Genomic DNA, 19,642 nt, shown 5'->3' on the forward strand with positions numbered 1-19,642 from the left:
ATGATTTTGATAGGCGAAATGAGTTTTGTGAACGCTTATAAAACATGTGCAATCTAAATAATAATTTAGTAATAAATATTATTTTTTCCGATGAAGCCACATTCTGTTTGAATGGTAGTGTGAACAGACAAAACTGTCGATATTGGGCAACAGAAAATCCGCATTGGATGATGAAGGTAAACACTCAGTACCCTCAAAAACTAAATGTGTGGTGTGGAATAGTGCGCGGAAGAGTAATAGGTCCCTTTTTCTTTGAATAGACTTTAACGGGACAAGTGTATCTCGATTTTCTCCAATTTGAATTAATTCCAGCATTACTAGCTTTATTTCCAAATCCATTGGACCCAGACTATCCTGACGAAGAACTAATTTTCCAGCAACATGGCGCTCCTCCGTACTATGCTGCCACTGTGCGTACATTTTTGGATGAAAACTTTCCCAATCGGTGGATAGGAAGAGAGGACCCATCGAATGGCCTGCTAGGTCGCCTGACCTAATACCAATGGACTTTTTTTTGTGGGAATACCTCGAGTCGAAGGTATTTGTTAATAGGCCAAATAATCTAGACGACTTGAAAGAGAGAATTCGCAGAGAAGTGCGCGCCATAACTCCGGAAATGATTGAAAATGTGCAACAAAACTTTATTGATCGCCTTGGATATTGTCAAGCCGTGAATGTCAACCATTTTTAACATTTAACTTAATTTTTGTTCTTTTTTTATTTGTTAAATAAATCGTCTTTTTTTCGATAACTGTTGGCTTTAGGTATAGGACATGATGCATGAAACATACGTAGAATTCCCCGCGAAATTCAAAGATGAAATAAAAAAAGGTGCTTTCATTTGAAAAAATGAAGTTGATGGTCGTAATTTATTTTTGAGCAACCCTGTATACACAAACTTCACGTACAAAAATGCGTAACTTGAAATAAAAATCGACGGTCCGAGCGTTTTTTTTTCGAACACACCCCTGAATTTTAAATGAATTTAGACATAACTTTTGGGATGCACTATATATGGAAGTCATCAACTGAGATATCTTGTCACATTACATACTTAGAAATGCTTTTTGAAAATCTAATCCAAGAGGTAAAAATAGCAATAAAACGAATGAAAATCAAAAAAGCAGTGGGACCAGAAAACATATAGGGGCTAAATTTCTAAAGCTGTTAGATGATGAAAGAATAGCTTCAATTATCTACATCTTTAACAGAATCTATAACTCTGGAAATATCCCCGAAAAATGGCTGCATTCAGAATTTATATCATTGCCCAAAAAACCTGGAGCAGACACGAACTTAATAAATATACCTGGACTGCCAATTCAATGAAAAGTAAATGACCAATACTAGGGTTCCGCCATTTTGCGTGATTGTGTCCTTTCGATGTTGGTCACTCTGACAAATTTCAGTTGTGCCAATTATAGGGAAATAAAACAATTAAAGTTCTTGAGAGGTTATGTTTCCAAATACAAAATTACATTTAGTTAAGTATTTAAGATAGTTGCGTTAGATCTATGATTTTTCTTGTACTTCTTTAAGAATTTCGTTAAAATTTATGAAAGAAAGTAATCCTCACCTAAAATGAGACAAAGTTTCAATTAACTTGGCATAGATGCACTTTGAAATATTTGTTTTGTAATTCTGATAATCTTGAATCTTATAAATCCTAATACCATGAAAATCATGATCTTAATTTAAATTTTTGCTTGTATTTACTTAACAAATTCAGTTAAAAACACTTTTATTTTCTTTCTATTTTTACTGTTACGACTTTTACTTTCCTTCTATGTACAGTGTTTCCATATTAATAGATACAACCATCTATAAAAATCAAAATATAGATGATTTTATGAGGGTTGGTAATTAGCGAGGGTTTATATAATAAAAATAAAATCTATATATTATTCTATCATAAACAAACACAGACAATTCCCAAAAATTCGGTTTTGAGAAACAGTGAACCAAATACGTTTAAATAAAGATGGTGATACATTATTCACGTATTTAATAAGGAGGAAGATACATTGCCTGTTCCAGACGATATACCCAAGCGTCGTTTACAAATCGCCCCAAACTAGGCAATCCACTATACTCACACGTCAACGTCATCAACTTCATTACCATTATTTAATATATTTTTGTTGGCAACACTAAAAATGTTCAAAGTGACCAACATCAAAAGGACACAACCACTATAAAAATGGCGGCCACCAGGCAGTGGTTATTTTTGGGTATTGTGGCCATATGCATTAGCACTCGTATATTTATATAGTTCGTGGGAGCAGAGTACAAAGAATATCGGAACATCGGTCATCAGTCATATGCTAAAATTGTTTTTTTTTAAATCATCTACAGGAGAATTTACAACAAATACGAAGATAGTTGTAAAACCAATTTGGTTTTAAAAATACATTCGGAACCAGAGAGGCCCTCTTTGAAGTTCATCAAATCTTAGTTCGGAGATGCAGAGACGTCAACTGTGAGATATCGATTATGAAAAAGCATTTGATCGCGTTTAACATCATACAAAACTTGGACGATAATGATATCAGATTAATTTGAAATCTGTACTGGAATTAGATAGCAAAAAATTAATGGAAATCGAACGGACCAGTAGAAAATACAACTTGAGATCAGACAGGCATGTGTTCTCGCATCTTTTATCTCTGAAATAAATTTCAACGCAGCCCTTACCGAAGTAGAGGTAGGTATCCTATTGAACGGAATCACAAAGAATACGGAGAACTCAATACGGCGACGATACCATGGTAATAACAGATAGCTCGGAAGCACTGCAATAGTTAATGGGCCATCTCGCGCAGTATAGTCAATAATATAGTCTTAATATGAACGCAAAGAAAACAAAACAAATGATCATCAGCAATGGAGATCACCTGGATGTCAACGGAACTCGAATTGGACGTGTTCAACGATATTACTTTCTTGGAACAATCATAAATGAGCGACGGGAAAGTGCACAAGAAATAAAATATCATATATGAAAAGCGAGGACGGGATTTCAATGAAATGAGCGCCATCTTCAAAAGTCACGAATTTAAAACGAAAGTAAGATATTTAAAATGCTATGTTATTCCCTATCTGTACCACTAGAATTTGAAATAATCCCATAAAGTGGATTAACACAGATATGTAGAACTACTCCCGATATGTAAAAGATATTTATGTCTGGTACATATAGAGAAAAAGGCCAATAATATACCAGCAATATAAAATAAAAATAAAATTATCGTAAGTATCTTGCCAATTACCGTACTTCTGCCAATATCGCTTAAAAGGAAACGGTGAGAGAATAGAAGATCCACAGGCTTTTTGATTTATGTAATGGTTTGTACAAATTAAATTTGAGTATTAACCAAGGAAGTAGTCTAGCATTATTGACTGGTCAATGTAGTGATCCAGAGGTGTGGCACAGGAGATTAGGCCATATTAACAGCCAAGATCTTAACAAAATGACTAACTGTGTGTGGGGTATAACACTAAGGAATGCAGGCAGCATCGACAAAAGCAACTGTTAGTTTGTTGTGAGGGAAAACAAAGACTGCCTTTTCCACACAATGGTTCCAGAAGTAAGGCCTTGTTGGAGATTATCCATGGAGACGTCTGTGGACCAATGGAAGTGAATTCTATTGGAGGAGCCAGGTATTTTTTATCAGTTATTGATGACTACAGTAAGATGTCATTTGTCTATTTTTTAAAAGCTAAAATCCAAGTATTTAATAATTTTAAAGTTTTTAAAACTATGGTCGAGAACCAAGTTGGTCGTGAAATTAAAATATTCAGAAGTGATCAAGGTGGTGAATTTTGTGGAAACAATTTTAAGTCGTTCTTTGAGTCAGAAGGCATTATTTACCAAACAATCAATGCTTATACTCCAGAGCAAAATGGTCTTGCAGAGAGTCTCAACAGATATTTGGTAGAGAAGGCAAAATGCCTTATATTTGACGCTAGCTTGAGAAAGAGGTTTTGGGCGGAGGCAATAAATACTGCTAGTTAACTCAGGAACAAGTCCATTTCCAGTGCATTGGATGGTAGAACTCCATTTAAAATGTGGCATGGTGGAAAAAACCGGACTTATACCATATCAGGATATTTGGAAGCAGCGTTATGGTCCATATTCCGAAGGAAAGGAGACTCAAGCTAGATAGAAAGTGTAACAAGTGCATTGTGGTGGAATATGCTGGCACTATTAAAGGTTGCCGGATATATAACTCGAGTAAAGATGATGTCGTGACGAGTAGGGATGTTCAGATTCATGAGGATATTAAGTTACAAAAGTATCCAACAGAGGAGTTCTTTCACGAGACTGTAGTAAGGGATAAACTGGATAAAAGAGAGAATATCTCAGAATTGGATCCAGAAAGCAGTTCTACTAGTAGTAAGTATGACTCTACTGAACATGAAAGTTTTCAGGATAACTTACATGACATAGACTATGTAAAGCAAAAGACTAGTAAAAAAGTATGATGATTATGTCAGATTTTTCTGTCCCACAACAGGATATCTTGTGTGTACTCCAGAAGTATCTAAAATGCTATGCAGACACGATGGCTTTCAGTGGAGAGAGGCAATGCAAGAGGAGATTAAGTGTTTAGGATAATGAGACGTGGAAACTGGTGGAGCCTCCAAAAGACCCTCCAGTGGTCGATTGTAAGTGAGTTTTTAAACTAAAGTGTGATAGTGATAACAATAAAATGTATCGTGCGGGAGTAGTAGCAAAAGGTTATACACAGAGAGAGGGAGTAGATTACTCAAGAAACCTTCTCTCCTGTTGTTAGGTTCTTAGGTTGCTAAATTTGAACCTTGTGTATTAATATAGACAGTTAGTGGTAGTTTAATCACAATTATAGTTTTTTCAAATGTAACCTATCATAACCTTTTAAACCTATCATGGTGTTTAGCGACAGTCAAAGTGCCTTAAAGCTATCGTCAAATCCAGTATTCCATAAAAGGACAAAGCATATCGATGTCCGTCACAATTTTGTTAGGGAAGTTGTGCAGAATGAAAGAATGAATTATCAGTCTTGAGTATTTAATGACAGAAGATATTCCTGCTGACCTACTGATGAAGGCTTTAGGTTTTAACAAACATTATAAGTTTTTATTTCTGTTTAGTTTAGCTCCCAAGATCAATATGTCTTAGTTGTTAGCTAGACGCTTGTTTTGCTTGTTAAATATTTTTAATTAGTGTGGGTGTTAGGATAAATTCAAAATATGTAACAATCTAGGCATTTTTGTAGCAACAGTCAATTTAGCAACCTTGGTGCATTTAAATAATATTCACTCTACGCCAAAATAAAATCAATAAAGTTAGTCAATTCTCAGTGTTCATACGAGCGTGTTTTATTTCGTCCCGGTTCCTGTTTTTTTGCACTGTTAAAATTAACAAACCTTAACATTTTCCGATTACGGAATGGTAGGTTCATATGGATTACAAGGTTACGATAACTAAGTTTGAAATATCATTTTAAACGTGAAATTTCCCGCTCGTTTCTGATGCGCTACCGAAAATAGAGGTCTTATTTTAAAAAAAATATTCTGACGTTAAAAACGACCTTCACAGATACATGCCCTTCTTTGTGCTGAACAACTTTGGTCTCAAAAATTTTGTATATCTCACTTACTTCCTAAGCAATTTGGGTGCATATATGGCCCACCCGATAGATATTGCATGAACAGACAGTTTAACATGACACACAAACACCATTCAACTTTAAAATCATTTGAAATTTTGAACTTTACTTGTGTGTGCAAATATTCGTGTGAAATATGTACCGTTATACAGGGTGTCCGCTAATTAATGGTACATGGAAAAACCACAGACTCCTAATGTAAAAATATTACAATTTAACTATATTTACCTATATCCAAAAGATGATATTAACTGAGATACAGGGTGTTAAACTTAAAACTTTTTTTTTGTTTTTCCCCAATAACTTTAACAAAAGTTAACTTTTTTTCACAAAAATTTGTAGTTAGGGGTTTTTTAGGTCGAGAAATTCATTTTTTTAACAAATTGAGTGTACAATGTAGGGGGCGCTGGCTGCGTTATCTTTCTCTCTTTCATAAGGTCATAACTTTTTTGTGCTTAACTGTATTTAAGTTTTTATTGAAAATAATACTTTTTTCATATTTTTTACGCAAAAAAGGTATACTAAGTTGAAGTCGCTCAGAGTTACCGTTTTGGAGATATTTGTATTTAAATTATTTAGTGCACCATGCACTCGACCCCGGCTGAATAATTAATATAATCGGGAAATAATTCACTTTTTTAAAGTAAGCTATGAGAAAGCAAATGAACTTTAGAGACGCCGTTGTTAGGAAACCGCCATGTTGTTGTTGTTTGTTGATTAGTTTAAAGTTGTCAGAAAATATTTAATTAGTGTTTTCTGTGATTTTGCATCCAGTTTACTGTTTTGTTGAATTTTTAAATTTTTCGTAAGTTGAGAAACAATGCCAAGGCACAATCTTTTTTCAAATGCCGAAATGAGGGATATGTTGTGTGTATATGCGCAGGCAAATTTTAATGGACGCGAAGCCTATAGACGATATTCAGAACTCTAACCAAATCGAAGACAACCTGATTTCAAGATCTTCAAAAATCTTTACGATCGATTAGGAGAAACAGGTACATTTCGTTCAAAACGGAATTCCCCAGGGCGCCCGAAGGTTATAACTCCAGAACAAGAAGAAGAAATTCTGGTCCGCGTGGCTGAAAATCCGGAAATAAGTGCAAGACATGCTGCTGCGGCAACTGGAGTAGGCAAGTCATCCATTTGTAAAATATTTCACGAAGAGGGTCTTTATCCGTATCATTGCACTTTGCTGTTGTGCAAAATTTATTAGAAAATGATTTTATGCCCAGGATAGAATTTGCCCGTTTTTGCCGTGCCCAAATAAATGCCGACCCCATGTTTCTGAATAAGATACTATTTACTGATGAAGCAACGTTTACACGTAGAGGCATTTTCAATCTTAAAAATAAACACACATGGGCATTACAAAATCCACATTCAGTACACGAACGTCATTTCCAACATGAATTCAAAATTAATGTATGGTGTGGTATAATCGATAATCATTTATTGGGCCCTTTCGAACTATCGCCCAACTTAAACGGGGAACTCTACCTTGAGTTCCTAGAAACACATTTACCAGATTTTCTCGATGATATTCCGCTGGACATAAGGCAACATATGTATTTCATGCAAGACGGAGCGCCAGCACACTTCTCTAGAGCTGTCAGAGAGTACCTGAACAACCGTTTTCCTAATCGCTGGATAGGTCGTGGGAGCCAGAGGCCATGGCCGGCGCGAAGTCCCGATTTTAACCCGCTGGATTTTTGTGTATGGGGCTATATGAAGTCGCTCGTTTACAAAGAAATAGTGAATTCCAGAGAAGAACTATGGCAGAGAATTTTATATGCTGCACAAAAGCTACGAAACGAACAATTATTTTTTTAAATTAGGAGATCTTTCAGCAAAAGAACTGTTAAATGTATTGAAGTGAATGGTAGACATTTTGAACAGTTTTTGTCAAAAGCAGATCTATTTTTTTACTAAATCTCGTCACAGTTTCAAAATGGAAAAGTTATCAGTCGCATAGTTAAGTTTGTTTTCGTTAATGTTATTTTCTTTCAATAGATTTTCTAGTGTCATAGTTATTTTAAATAAAGTTAATTAAATGATAATCCAATTTTTGTCTGCATTATTCTCAATGACTTATACTAAAACATTATTTATGATGTAAAAAATGATTGGTAAAAAGTAACAAGACATTATTGCTTGCTTAAGCTGCTGTACTAAATAATTTGAAGGCAGATATCTCGAAAACGGCGACTCTGAGCGACCCGAAAGTAGTATACCTTTTTTACGTAAAAAATGTGGAAAAAGTATTATTTTCAATAAAAACTCAAATACAGTTAAGCACAAAAAAGTTATGACCTTATGAAAGAGAAAAAGATGTCGCAGACAGCGCCCCCTACATTGTACACTCAATTTGTTAAAAAAATGAATTTCTCGACCTAAAAAACCTCTAACTACAAATTTTTGTGAAAAAAAGTTAACTTTTGTTAAAGTTATTGGGGAAAAACAAAAAAAAAGTTTTAAGTTTAACACCCTGTATCTCAGTTAATATCAACTTTTGGATATAGGTAAATATAGTTAAATTGTAATATTTTTACATCAGGAGTCTGTGGTTTTTCCATGTACCATTAATTAGCGGACACCCTGTATAAAACCTTAAAGGAGAAGAAAGGTGGATAAACACAAGACCTTTTTCATTTAATTAAAAAGCGTGATAATATCAAATAAATAAGCTGTTATTTAAGCAATACAAACAGTGCAAAAGTATAAGTTGCTTAAATAATTTCGAGTTACTACAAAAATAAAACATAAAAATTTAACTTTAAAATCGTTGTAATATAGACAAATCGGTGTCTACACCAATATGTTGATATAAGGTATATCCCTTTATAGTTTGATAGCACCTTTCTGAAACACCCTGTATCGACTTCGCCAAATTGTTATAAATTTCCAATGCATACTTTTCGAGTAATCTTTAATAAATACTCTTAACACTGGTTGTTAATGTATTGGTACTCTTAATGACCCAAGAATTTAACTTCTCCTAAAACCTGTTTTGTTCCGTAACCTGATGATCGCACCAGACAGCTAGAAGGCGATTTAATTTAGTCGGTCATTAGTTTTAAAAATTCTTCCTTTATTCATCCTCTATCACAAACTTTCACCAAAAATTGGAATTGTTATGATTTTGGAGTTTTGAAATAATTCATTCTATACCATGTTATGTTTTTTTTAATACATAACCCAACAATATCTATAATAATTAATAGGGATGCTATAGGTACTTAACATCTACAATATAATAGTTAACTACAAATTTAATCAAATGCCGATTAGAGAGTTTGCCGATTGCATAATACCTAAAAGAAATTGGAAATTTACCACAAAATAATTTTAAAAAAAATATTGGTTTCGAAATATTGTTTATTTACAAATTACACGTAGTTGTTTCACTTTTTTGCTAACACTGGCAAAATTGATACTTAGATGGTGAAAATTCCCACACTTAAAATTGAATTAAGTATGTTATTTTATTCACCATTCATCCTAAGGGTTAAATTTATTTATATTATTATAAAATATATTATTTATAATAATATATCTTATGGCACAAACTCGTTCGTTATTAGCATATAAAATATTATGTCATTAAATTCGCTACTCATATACATAAATATATTTATTAATGTCTGATTTGGAAAATTGTAATCACTACTATGAAAGGCGTACAAGTACGTATTTAATTTTTTTGTTTGCATGATTTACGTACTTAACTAAAGTTGCCTGTTTTACAATTTTTCTATATTTCTTATATACCAAACATAATTGAATGAGCCGAAGGCCAGGAAATGTATTCAGCGAAAATTCAATTACATCCACATCAACATGGAGGTAAAATTTATGGTGCATTCAGAAATGTGATCGCCAACCTTCAATAAAAGGACATTAAAAGAAAAAGTGTGATTTGCAAAAAGCATTATAAAAGTTCCGCATAAATTCGATAAAAATTAGAGACATGATTTTTTGAGAAAACGCTGGGACCCGTCGATTTTATTTTAAGTTGCGCATTATTTCACATACATTTTTGTATACAGGGTGGAACAAAAAAAAAAGATATGACGTCATCGGTCAATTTTTTAAAATGGAATGCTATATTTTTTATTGCATTTATGAAATATAGGCGAAATTCAAAGCAAGTTTCGTATAACACACCTTATCTCAAAACTCAACTGTTTCAGAAATATTTACATTTTACCAACAAGAATGCAAGTAAGTACGTCTATTTACAAATTAAGATAAAATGGAGGATAAATTATTATAAACTGTGAAAACTCTTATTAATGTATCAAATGTTCAAATCCCCATTTACTTCTTGGCAGAAAGCAAGACGGTTTACAAACTCATGTAAAACACTATTAATTATTTTGGGTGATATACGTCTAATTTCATATCTAATTCTATTTTTCAAATCTTCTACGTTGTTTCTTCTCAATATAAACTTTACTGTTCAGGTACTCCCATAGAAAATAGTCGCAGGGATTTAGGTCTGGTGACCTGGCCGGCCACTCTATTGGCCCTCTTCGTCCTATCCATCTTCCTGGGAACGGCGGTGCGACGTCTTGCTGAAACCACAAATTATCTGGCGGGACAGCAGGGTCTTGTTCGTCTGGGTATAGGGCAGCCAAAGCAGGGATAAGATCTTCTTCAAGAAAAGTCAAATAGCGTTGTTCTGTTAAGTTTTCTTCGAGAAATTATTGCCCTGTTACTTAGTTTTCCACGATACCAGCCCAAACATTAACAGATTTACGGTACTGTGTATGAGCCTCAGTTGCCCAGTGCGGATTTGACACTGACCAGTACCGACAATTTTGCCGATTTACGACACCGTTTAAACAAAAAGTTGCTTCATTCGAAAACAAAACTCGTAACACAAACTGACGGTTATTATTGCAAATGTTCATCATTTGCTCGCCAAATTGGTTTCTTTGATCAGGATTGTCCTTATTCAATTCGTGTATTAGTTTAATTTTATAACGGTGGTATTCATTTGCTTTTAAGATGCGTCCTACTGACGTTCCGGCTATATTATTATCAACTGAAATTTGTGAAGTTGCATTGTTTGCATTTTCTTCGACGGAGAGCAGAACGTTTAACCCTCTAGCCAGCAGACCCGCCTTAAGGCAGGCTTTATCAAAATCTCATTTAGAGATGCATTTGAAATTTTTTGGCCACATAGCGGCCATCCCGCCTTTGGGGTGGAATTTGTTTCGTGTCTGACGTTTCTACTTAGAACGGCTATTGATTCCCGTGTTTTTTCAGTAGAGTCAGTCGCGTATCGCCTTAGTAAATTTACAGAATAATTATTTCACTATAAATGATATTTTCTGTGCTATAAAATAAATACATGTAGCCGTCTGTTCAAGCCAAAAAATTTACAGGTGAGTTTATGTATGTTATATTTCTTAGTTATGCTTAGTTCATGTGTTTTTGCTATAAATCACTTATAACCTTAACCTGCCTAAAGGCGGATCGACCGGTTTGTGTGAAAATTATCTCATTCATGCGAAATATTTATTTTCTTACTATTTTTGTTTTTTGTGGTTAGATGTGACATCAAACAAGAAAGGACAGCCCGGAAAGGATCCCCGAGAGCCTAAATTATATGACTTATCTCAAGTGACTTCGGACGAAATGTTTGAACTTTTTGACAATGTAGATATAGGACCTGACACCGACATTGAAGATGGGCTGGAAGACGATTTTGACGATGATGATAGTCTTGCTGACCCAGATTTTTGTCTTGAAGATGAAATAAATCAATGCAACGATTTAACTTCTGAATCTTCTACGCCTGACGACCAATTGTTAACATTAGATATTGAAACACCTGATACCTCACAGCCATCGACATCAGGATATTATTCAACTGAATCATAAAAAATTTCTGTTGTTGCAAGAGTTTTATCCCCGTTGACCTCAGGTGAACCATCTACTTCATTTCAACGACAGCAAAAACGACCACGTTCTCCTCTGCCAGAATTTGAAGATGGGGCTGATGTTTCCGAGCCTAACACAGGTGGGTTTACGGGAAACCCAAGTGCACTTTTAGCACAGTCAAAAGAATGCAAAGAAATAATTTGGCGTAAACAGCATTTGCAGCTGCATAAAAATAAAGTGGTATTCCGTGGAAGCACAGAGCTTCCACTACATTTTCAGGATTTAAAAACTCCATATCAATGCTTCGCCTATTTTTTTACACAAGAGTTTCTTGAAAATATTGCAGAACAAACAAATTTATATGCTCGACAGTACGACATCAAGACAACATTTGTTACCAATGCTGCTGAGATCCGGAAGTACATTGGCATCTTGATATTTATGTCGATATATCGTTATCCAAATGCGACAGAATACTGGGGTCGTTATTCATTTGAACTAGTTCGTACGGCAATGACATCCAAACGATTCTTTATGATTCGTAAGTATCTTCACTTCAACGATAAATCAAAAGAAAAAAAACGGGATCAACCTGGATTTGATCCATTATATAAAGTCCAACCGATAGTGAAACATTTAAATGAACGATTTCAAACAGTTCCAAAATTACCTCGTTTATGCGTAGATGAGCAAATGTGCGCGACTAAAATGAAACGCAGTTTATTGCGACAATACATGCCGCCAAAGCCCCATAAATGGGGGTTCAAACTATTTGTTCTATGTGACAGCAATGGTTATTCTTACGCCTTCGAAATCTTTACTGGCGCAGGGAGCAATGTTATTTTGCCCAATACGCCTAATCTGGGAGCAGCAGCAAATGTTGTCGTCCGGCTATCTCAAACAATACCTCAATCATATTTTATATTTTGACAATTTTTATACGACACTGCCACTACTTATTTATCTTAGAAGCCGAGGCATTTATTCATTGGGGACAATTCGTTCTGGTCGTATTCCTAATTGTAAATTGCCTAGTGAAAAAGATAAACAGCTTGCTACAGCAGATAAGGGATTTTCTGTTGAGTATGTGGGAAATGTGCATGGTGTAGATTTGACAACTGTATTGTGGAAGGACAACAAAAATGTGCGTTTGGCTTCTACATACGTCGGGGTACTACCCTTTAAAAGTGCTCTCCAAGATAAACAACCATCAAAGGCAACAAGATATGATCGGTCTGCAAAAAAGTTTGTGTAAATTGAATGCCCCGCCATCATACGTGAATATAATTATCACATGGGCGGAGTTGATCTAATGGATGGATTACTTGGAAGGTACCATATTCGCCTAAAGACTAGCAAGTGGACATTGCGTCTATTTTATCATTTTATTGACATGACTATGGTCAACGCATATCTGCTACACAAACGGATTCATAAAGAATCGCCGCCTTTACCAGTGTTTCGAGCACAAGTAGCTGCCGTACTATGCGTTAACGAAGCTGTCAGAAAACGTCCTGGCAGGCCTTCATCTGCTTCGAAACAGGAAGAAATGCAACCTGCAAAAAAATCTAAGACATATATCCCCGAGCCAGATATCCGATTTGATGGTTTGAACCTTTTGGATAGATCCGGTAAAAGGATGTGTAAAAACAAAGGATGTAAAGCTGAAACTCAGTTCTTTTGTACTAAATGCAATTTAAATTTGTGCCTTTCCTCAACTAAAAAGTGTTTTCAAGAGTTTCATACACAATAAAGCATTACACTAATCTTATTTTTTTGTATTGAGGCACAACATATACATTTCAAGTTTAATTTCGCTTTTTTTACCCTGACCATTTTTGTCCCTTTAGTCGGCAGGTCTGCCTTAAGACTGGGGGAGGTTTTTTCATTCCCAAAGCTTTAAAGGTTTATGATAAACTTTTTTTAAGCCTCGAATTCATTTTTATGTTATGAATTTACCCGCCTATGATTTTTTTCATAAAATAAAAATTGGCCCTTTAGAGGGTTAATTTTGTTTCTTCGGAAATTTTTGGACGACCTGTTCTTGGCAATTCCCTAACATGACCTGAAGTTATGAATTTGTGCTCTATTCTACTAACTGTTGACTGAGAAATAGGATGGTTTGGGTATTTGGCATTAAACAGTTCACTTACTTCTTTTTGCGTGCGCACTCGATCCCCGTACCCTAGCATCATCAAAATTTCAATACGATGGGTTTCCGTTAAATTAGACATAATTTATTTTGATAAGAACTATTAATTTTCGAACTGACAGTGACATTCAAAAATGGAGATTCTTTACAGGTGCAACCATGAAAATAAAAACAACTGGCAGTGTTTATAACATTATTTTTATCCTCGATTTTACTTTAATTTATAAATAGACGTACTTATTTGTTTTCTTGTTATTTAAATGTAAATATTTTGGAAACAGTTGAGTTTTAAGATAAGGTGTGTCATACGAAACTTGCTTAGAATTTCGCCTATATTTTATAAATGCAATAAAAAATATAGTATTCCATTTAAAAAAATTACCGATGACGTCATATTTTTATTTTTGTTCCACCCTGTATACAAAAATTTATGTGAAATAATGCGCTTAACTTAAAATAAAAATCGACGGGTCCGAACGTTTTCTCAAAAAATCATGTCTCTAATTTTTATCGAATTTATGCGGAACTTTAGGCGGTGACTGTATATTATTGTAAATAAATGAGTTACAGACAAATAGATGTAACAATCGGAACAAATGCCGAGCCGAATAATAGAATGAATAATAAAACTAAATTTTCGAAGGTTATAATTTGGCCCGTTTATAGAATTCTGTCCAACGCATTTTCCGAAATTTAAAAGTCGTACAGAAAAATTGTAAGGAATTTCACTATCTAGAACTTTATTTAGATATAAGCAAGAATTTCGCCAGTTATTGCAGCGAAACGGTGAAGAAACTGCGTGATTTCACGCCTTGAGGAGCAACAAATACAATTTTTAATTAAACAATATATCGTTACAGACTTCTAGATAATTCGGTTTTTTTTATTATTTTGCACTCAGGTTAATGTTCTCAATCTACCGAATAACATCTACATGTTTCATATATTTTTCAAAATTAAAATCATGAACATATCTATACTTGAAATCATTTTTTAATTGCAATGAATAATATTTTAGTTGATTTCCAGTCACAATTAATTTTCCAAAATGTTCCAACTATATTCATAAAAAGTACTTATGACAAGGGTGGTTAAAGCTTCTCATACAGTTCTACAATTCATTTATGTGGGATTATTTCATTTTTTTAACTAAATAAAATTCAATAACTATACGTCAATATTTTATCCGTGCAAAACGGAAATACATATCTAGCGAACACCGCATTGGCGGCAACATAAAATATATTATGCAGGCACGACGGTCTTGCGACCTAGACATATTTTTTATCCTTCTCAGAAATAGTGAGACCCGAGAACGTAATACACGTACAGGTGTTTTGCATCATTATTTTAAATTCAGTCGGGGTCAGTTAATAAGTTCGGTATTCAGAGTATCTTTTGGTTACGACGTAAGATGCATCATAATCGAAACGGGGTTTTTCTCAATACTCAATACTCAAATATTTATTTCCATAGACTCACTCATACAATTAAGTATCGGATAATGTCAAAAAATTAAAATTATAAGACCTAAACATGCAACTTTTAAATGGCCTTAAAACAATAAAAAATCTACAATTAACTAAAGACTAAGAATATAAGAAAAGTACAGCTTTTAACAAACAAACAAACAAATACGAATTATGGGAGTAAGGATAAGGCGCTGAGAATTTTTAATTAAAATTCTTTTCAATGAAGCTTTGAAATTATTAACCTTCTCAAGTTTTTTTATTTCATTGGGAAGATTATTGTATAATTTTATTGGTAAAACTACTGGGCTGTTTGCCACTTTGGTTAATTTATGTTTGGGTAAATCCAAATTTAAGTTAACCCTGAGTTCATAGTGGGTACCTCTATAGACAAAGAATAATCAGACAGGTTACGCTTTATATGCATGACCGAGTTGAAAATAAATAGGCAAGGAAATGGCACAATTTTCAAGTCTGGAAAGAGTGTTCTACAAGAAAATGTATAAGGCTTAAATAAAATAGTTCTAATAATTTTTTCCTAGGCCGTAAGAACCTCACCACTTCTAGAAAAGTTACCCCAACACATTATGCCATATGACAAACATGACTGGACATAACCATATCAGGCCAATATCGATTTTATTACGTAACTGCCAGATCACATAGGCATAAATTTATAATTTCCTTAAAACCATATCCACATGATAAGACCAACTAAGATGTTCATCGATTAATATTCCAAGTACTTGACAACCTTATTTTGTTCTATGGTTTTGTTATGCATTTTAACAAGCAAGCTTTTATTCAAATCGGTAAAACTAAAAAATATCATTTCAGTTTTTGACTCATTAAGCACTAGGCTGTTCCTGCTACTGATACTTATCATTCGGTCAACTACCCCGGTTGAACCTCTAGATAGTTATTCTAAGTCACCACTCGACGTTGATATAACAACATTTTCTACAAACGCAGCTATATGGTTGCCAGGAAATTCGTCCAAGGTGCTATCAAAAAATTCATAACAAATAACAGTGGCCCCAAAATGCTACTCTGTGGGACACCACTAACAACTGGTAGGGACTCAGATGCAACTGAAACATTTCCATTCTTTAATATCGTTTGATATCTACCGGTCAGGTAGGATTTATTCCAATTTATGGGCAAGACCACGCATACCACAGTCATTAAATCTATCCAACATTAGGTTAATATTTATTAGATCAAACGCCCTTTTTAAATCAAAAAATAGGCTTACACATTTATTGTTTAATTCCAAATTAGACAAAACATATGAATATAGGGACAAAATTGCATCTTGTGTAGAGCGACCCGTCCTGAAACCAAACTGGTGTTTACTAAAAAAAAATTCTTTGAGTAGAAAAGACTCCAAACGTTTAGAGAAACACTTTTCACAAACGTTCGAAAACACCGATAAGAGTGAAATTCCTCGATAATTGGATATCAGATGCTTATCACCTCCTTTATGGATAGGGACAACAAGAGAGTTCTTCAGAGCCGATGGAAATGACAGATTAACAAGATGTAATCAGTGTCACCAAAAATTCAAGGACGTGTTTGATAAGAGAGCAGGGAATTCCATCATCACCAGCCGAGTTTTTGTTAGTGACAGATATGATAATTTCACTTTCATCATACGAACATAAAAATAATGAATCTAAAATTATTTTATTATTTGATGTTTTTGCCGATTAATTTGTTAAGGCTAAATTCTTATTATTTACAATTTTGTTTACAGACTCAATAAAAAATGGTTAAAAAGTTCAGTGGCTTCCTGTATATCGCTAAAATTAGAACCGTTTTCGTTAATAAAATATTCCGGTTGTTTGGAATATTCCGAATTGTTGAATCACTTGCCATGCTGTCTTCGAGAAATTAATAGACTTAGAAAAAAGTTTTTAAGAAATGTTTTTTTAATATATTATATATCTTTAAAATATTTTCATTATGTTTATTATATTTATTGCTCTTAAACAAATCTCTTAAAAATTGACCTTCATTAATCAAATCTTCTGTCAGCCTGCGGGTGGTTCGACTTTTAGGATAGCACCTTTCCAAAGGAAATGAATCATATACAGCAAACTGAAAACTGTTAAAAAAAAACTGTCAAACTCAGAATCTTAACAAAAAATTGAATTCCAATTTATATTTGACACCATAGAATAAAACTTTTTAATATGATATTCCCATGAACAGAACCATTTTTCATAAGAAGATGATATGTTAATAGGTAGTAAGGGCACTGAAATAAGCTGCTTGAAGTGATCAGAAAGATCACAGTGTACAACGCGAGCTCAAATGTCATCGTTATTATAACAGATGTAAATATATTGTCAATAGTAGATTTCAATTGATTCTCTATGATTCTTGTATGCTCAATAATAATTTTATGCAATCCAAAACTCGAGAAAACATTTAAAATTTTCAAGGAATTTCTACAGGACGAATCTTCAAAATGTACATTAAAGTCGCCACATATAATAGCCAAAGTGGCGGGCTTAATAACTTCATTTAATAATCCCTCCAAAATATTTACATAATTATCAATACTCTCAGAGGGTGATCGATATATACAACCAATAAGATATTTCTGATTATTAATTTTTAAATTACAAAACGTAAATTCAATAGTCTTCCCTACACAATCTAAGGAAACTTCACATTCGTTAAAACTGAGATCCTTATTAATTAAAATTAATTCACGTCTTACACATGTAACCACGAAGACAATGAAGTACTTTGCGACTGTCCTTTCTCGTCACTGTACTGTCTCGTGATTGTACTCTCTCGTCAATCCGCAGCAGAATTCTCGATGCATCCCTTAAAGAGATTAGGTAAATTATAGAGATGATCTCATTAATTCGTTGCACTGGATGAAGTTCTTCTCTTGTACAGTGCAGATTTGCAGCACATGTTACAAACATACATCCTAGTGACGGTTGTAGATCTAGCTAAAAAATGGGCCACAACTTCTCATAATCATCAGGTTCGGGCAAAATGGTTAAATTGTAAAACTTATCGTCCTTACTGATGTGAACAATGTATTAAGCGGGGTTGGAGGGGTGGTCTGGGCTCCAATCGGCGTAAGGCTGAACGGAGCGGAGCACACCTCTCGGGTAATTTGATGGACTTGCACGGACACCTTATTGGCTTTGCACCTTCATAGTCATCAAACTATCAAGACTGCAGGATACTCCCGTCAATGATGGGGATTAAGCAAGCTATGTCTGCATTCTACACGTGGTAACCCCGTTGAAACTAAATCCTGTGGATTTAGACTGAACATCGATAAATACCCGGCAATAAATAATTCCCGACAACAATGTTTGTCGGACAAGAATCACACCTTTCATTCGCTATTCCTGTGTGCTTTCTTGTGCTCTCTGTCTGCTTTCTTTGTATCTGCATCTGTCTTCCTTTCCTTTCCTTTACCCCAATCCAAGGTGTGCAGGTAACGGGCCGAGGGATCGATGGCCGATCGATCGTAGGGCATAACACACGGTTGTTAACGTTTGCTTTGGAATGTCAAGCGACTTTGCAGAGTACTTAGCCTTACTGCAGCTCTGCCTGGGTAAACCGCTACTTCCGCTGTAGTCGTGGGACTAACATGGACCATAGTAATAAAAAACAACAACCTTCCTTTCCCCTGCACTAAGTATGACCCTGAAACCTCACAACTCACTATCCTCTCCGTTGCGGGCTTTTCCTCTTAAAGGCTCACAAATATCTGCACCCCCCGGGGGTGTTTTAAGCACGAAATCCCTGAATCCCGAGGAAGCCAAAGTCTGCCTGGGCTTGACTCCCGTGGCGGCATTGGCCTCTCTCTCCGCAAAACGAAAGCGGCTGGCTACTATTAAAGAGAAGCAAGGCTTCCAAAACAAGAGGCTCAATACACTTACCCACTCCTACCCAACGTGAAGGCGAGGCTAAAAGACCGTGGATTGCTGTCCTTGGAAGTCGTGGCCTTAGGTCAGCTATGTGCGAAACGACAGCCGACTAGGACAGCTCGATGTTGGTTTTACTAGCGAGCAACTGAAATTCGTGGACCCTCTTTTCTATTATTCACGGATTCCGTTCGGTAGTATGCCGCAATCGCAGCAATTCCGACCATCCTGGCTCAAATCCTAATCAAGACCAAAAACTGCAAAAGTCTGAAGTGGTTCCGTTGGGCAGTCCCGAATCTTTCCCATGGGAGTCTATACGTCGGAAACAGTAGACCCTTCCACCCTTCGCTGTTGCCGAGCAATGCTATGTATCACAGGTGCTAGGCATAAAACCGACCAAGATACTCTGAGGGTTCTGAAGCTTGAAAATCTTGGCCTCCCATGCTTCCAATGAAGCGCAAGGAAGAGGCTAACAACCTCAGGTTGGTGGTGAGGGTCGATAAAAGAGCAGATTAAACACTAAGGGAGAGAGAGGACTTATTATTTTATAGCATCACCAGGACTATCTCTCTTATTGAG

The 19,642-nt window shown here is 35.0% G+C and overlaps 1 protein-coding gene across 1 annotated transcript in view; it reads right to left on the bottom strand.

Annotated features, from left to right (window-relative positions):
* LOC126744521 (probable cytochrome P450 49a1) overlaps positions 1–13,832 on the bottom strand; it is a 38,830-nt gene extending 24,998 nt beyond the window's left edge. The window contains exon 1 of the mRNA XM_050451959.1: positions 13,694–13,832. The gene's annotated coding sequence lies outside the window, so the exon portion shown is untranslated. The remainder of the gene's footprint in view (positions 1–13,693) is intronic.
* Between the last annotated feature and the right edge of the window lie 5,810 nt (positions 13,833–19,642).

The sequence above is a fragment of the Anthonomus grandis genome, chromosome 14 (assembly GCF_022605725.1).
Source record: "Anthonomus grandis grandis chromosome 14, icAntGran1.3, whole genome shotgun sequence".
Lineage (NCBI taxonomy): Eukaryota > Metazoa > Arthropoda > Insecta > Coleoptera > Curculionidae > Anthonomus > Anthonomus grandis.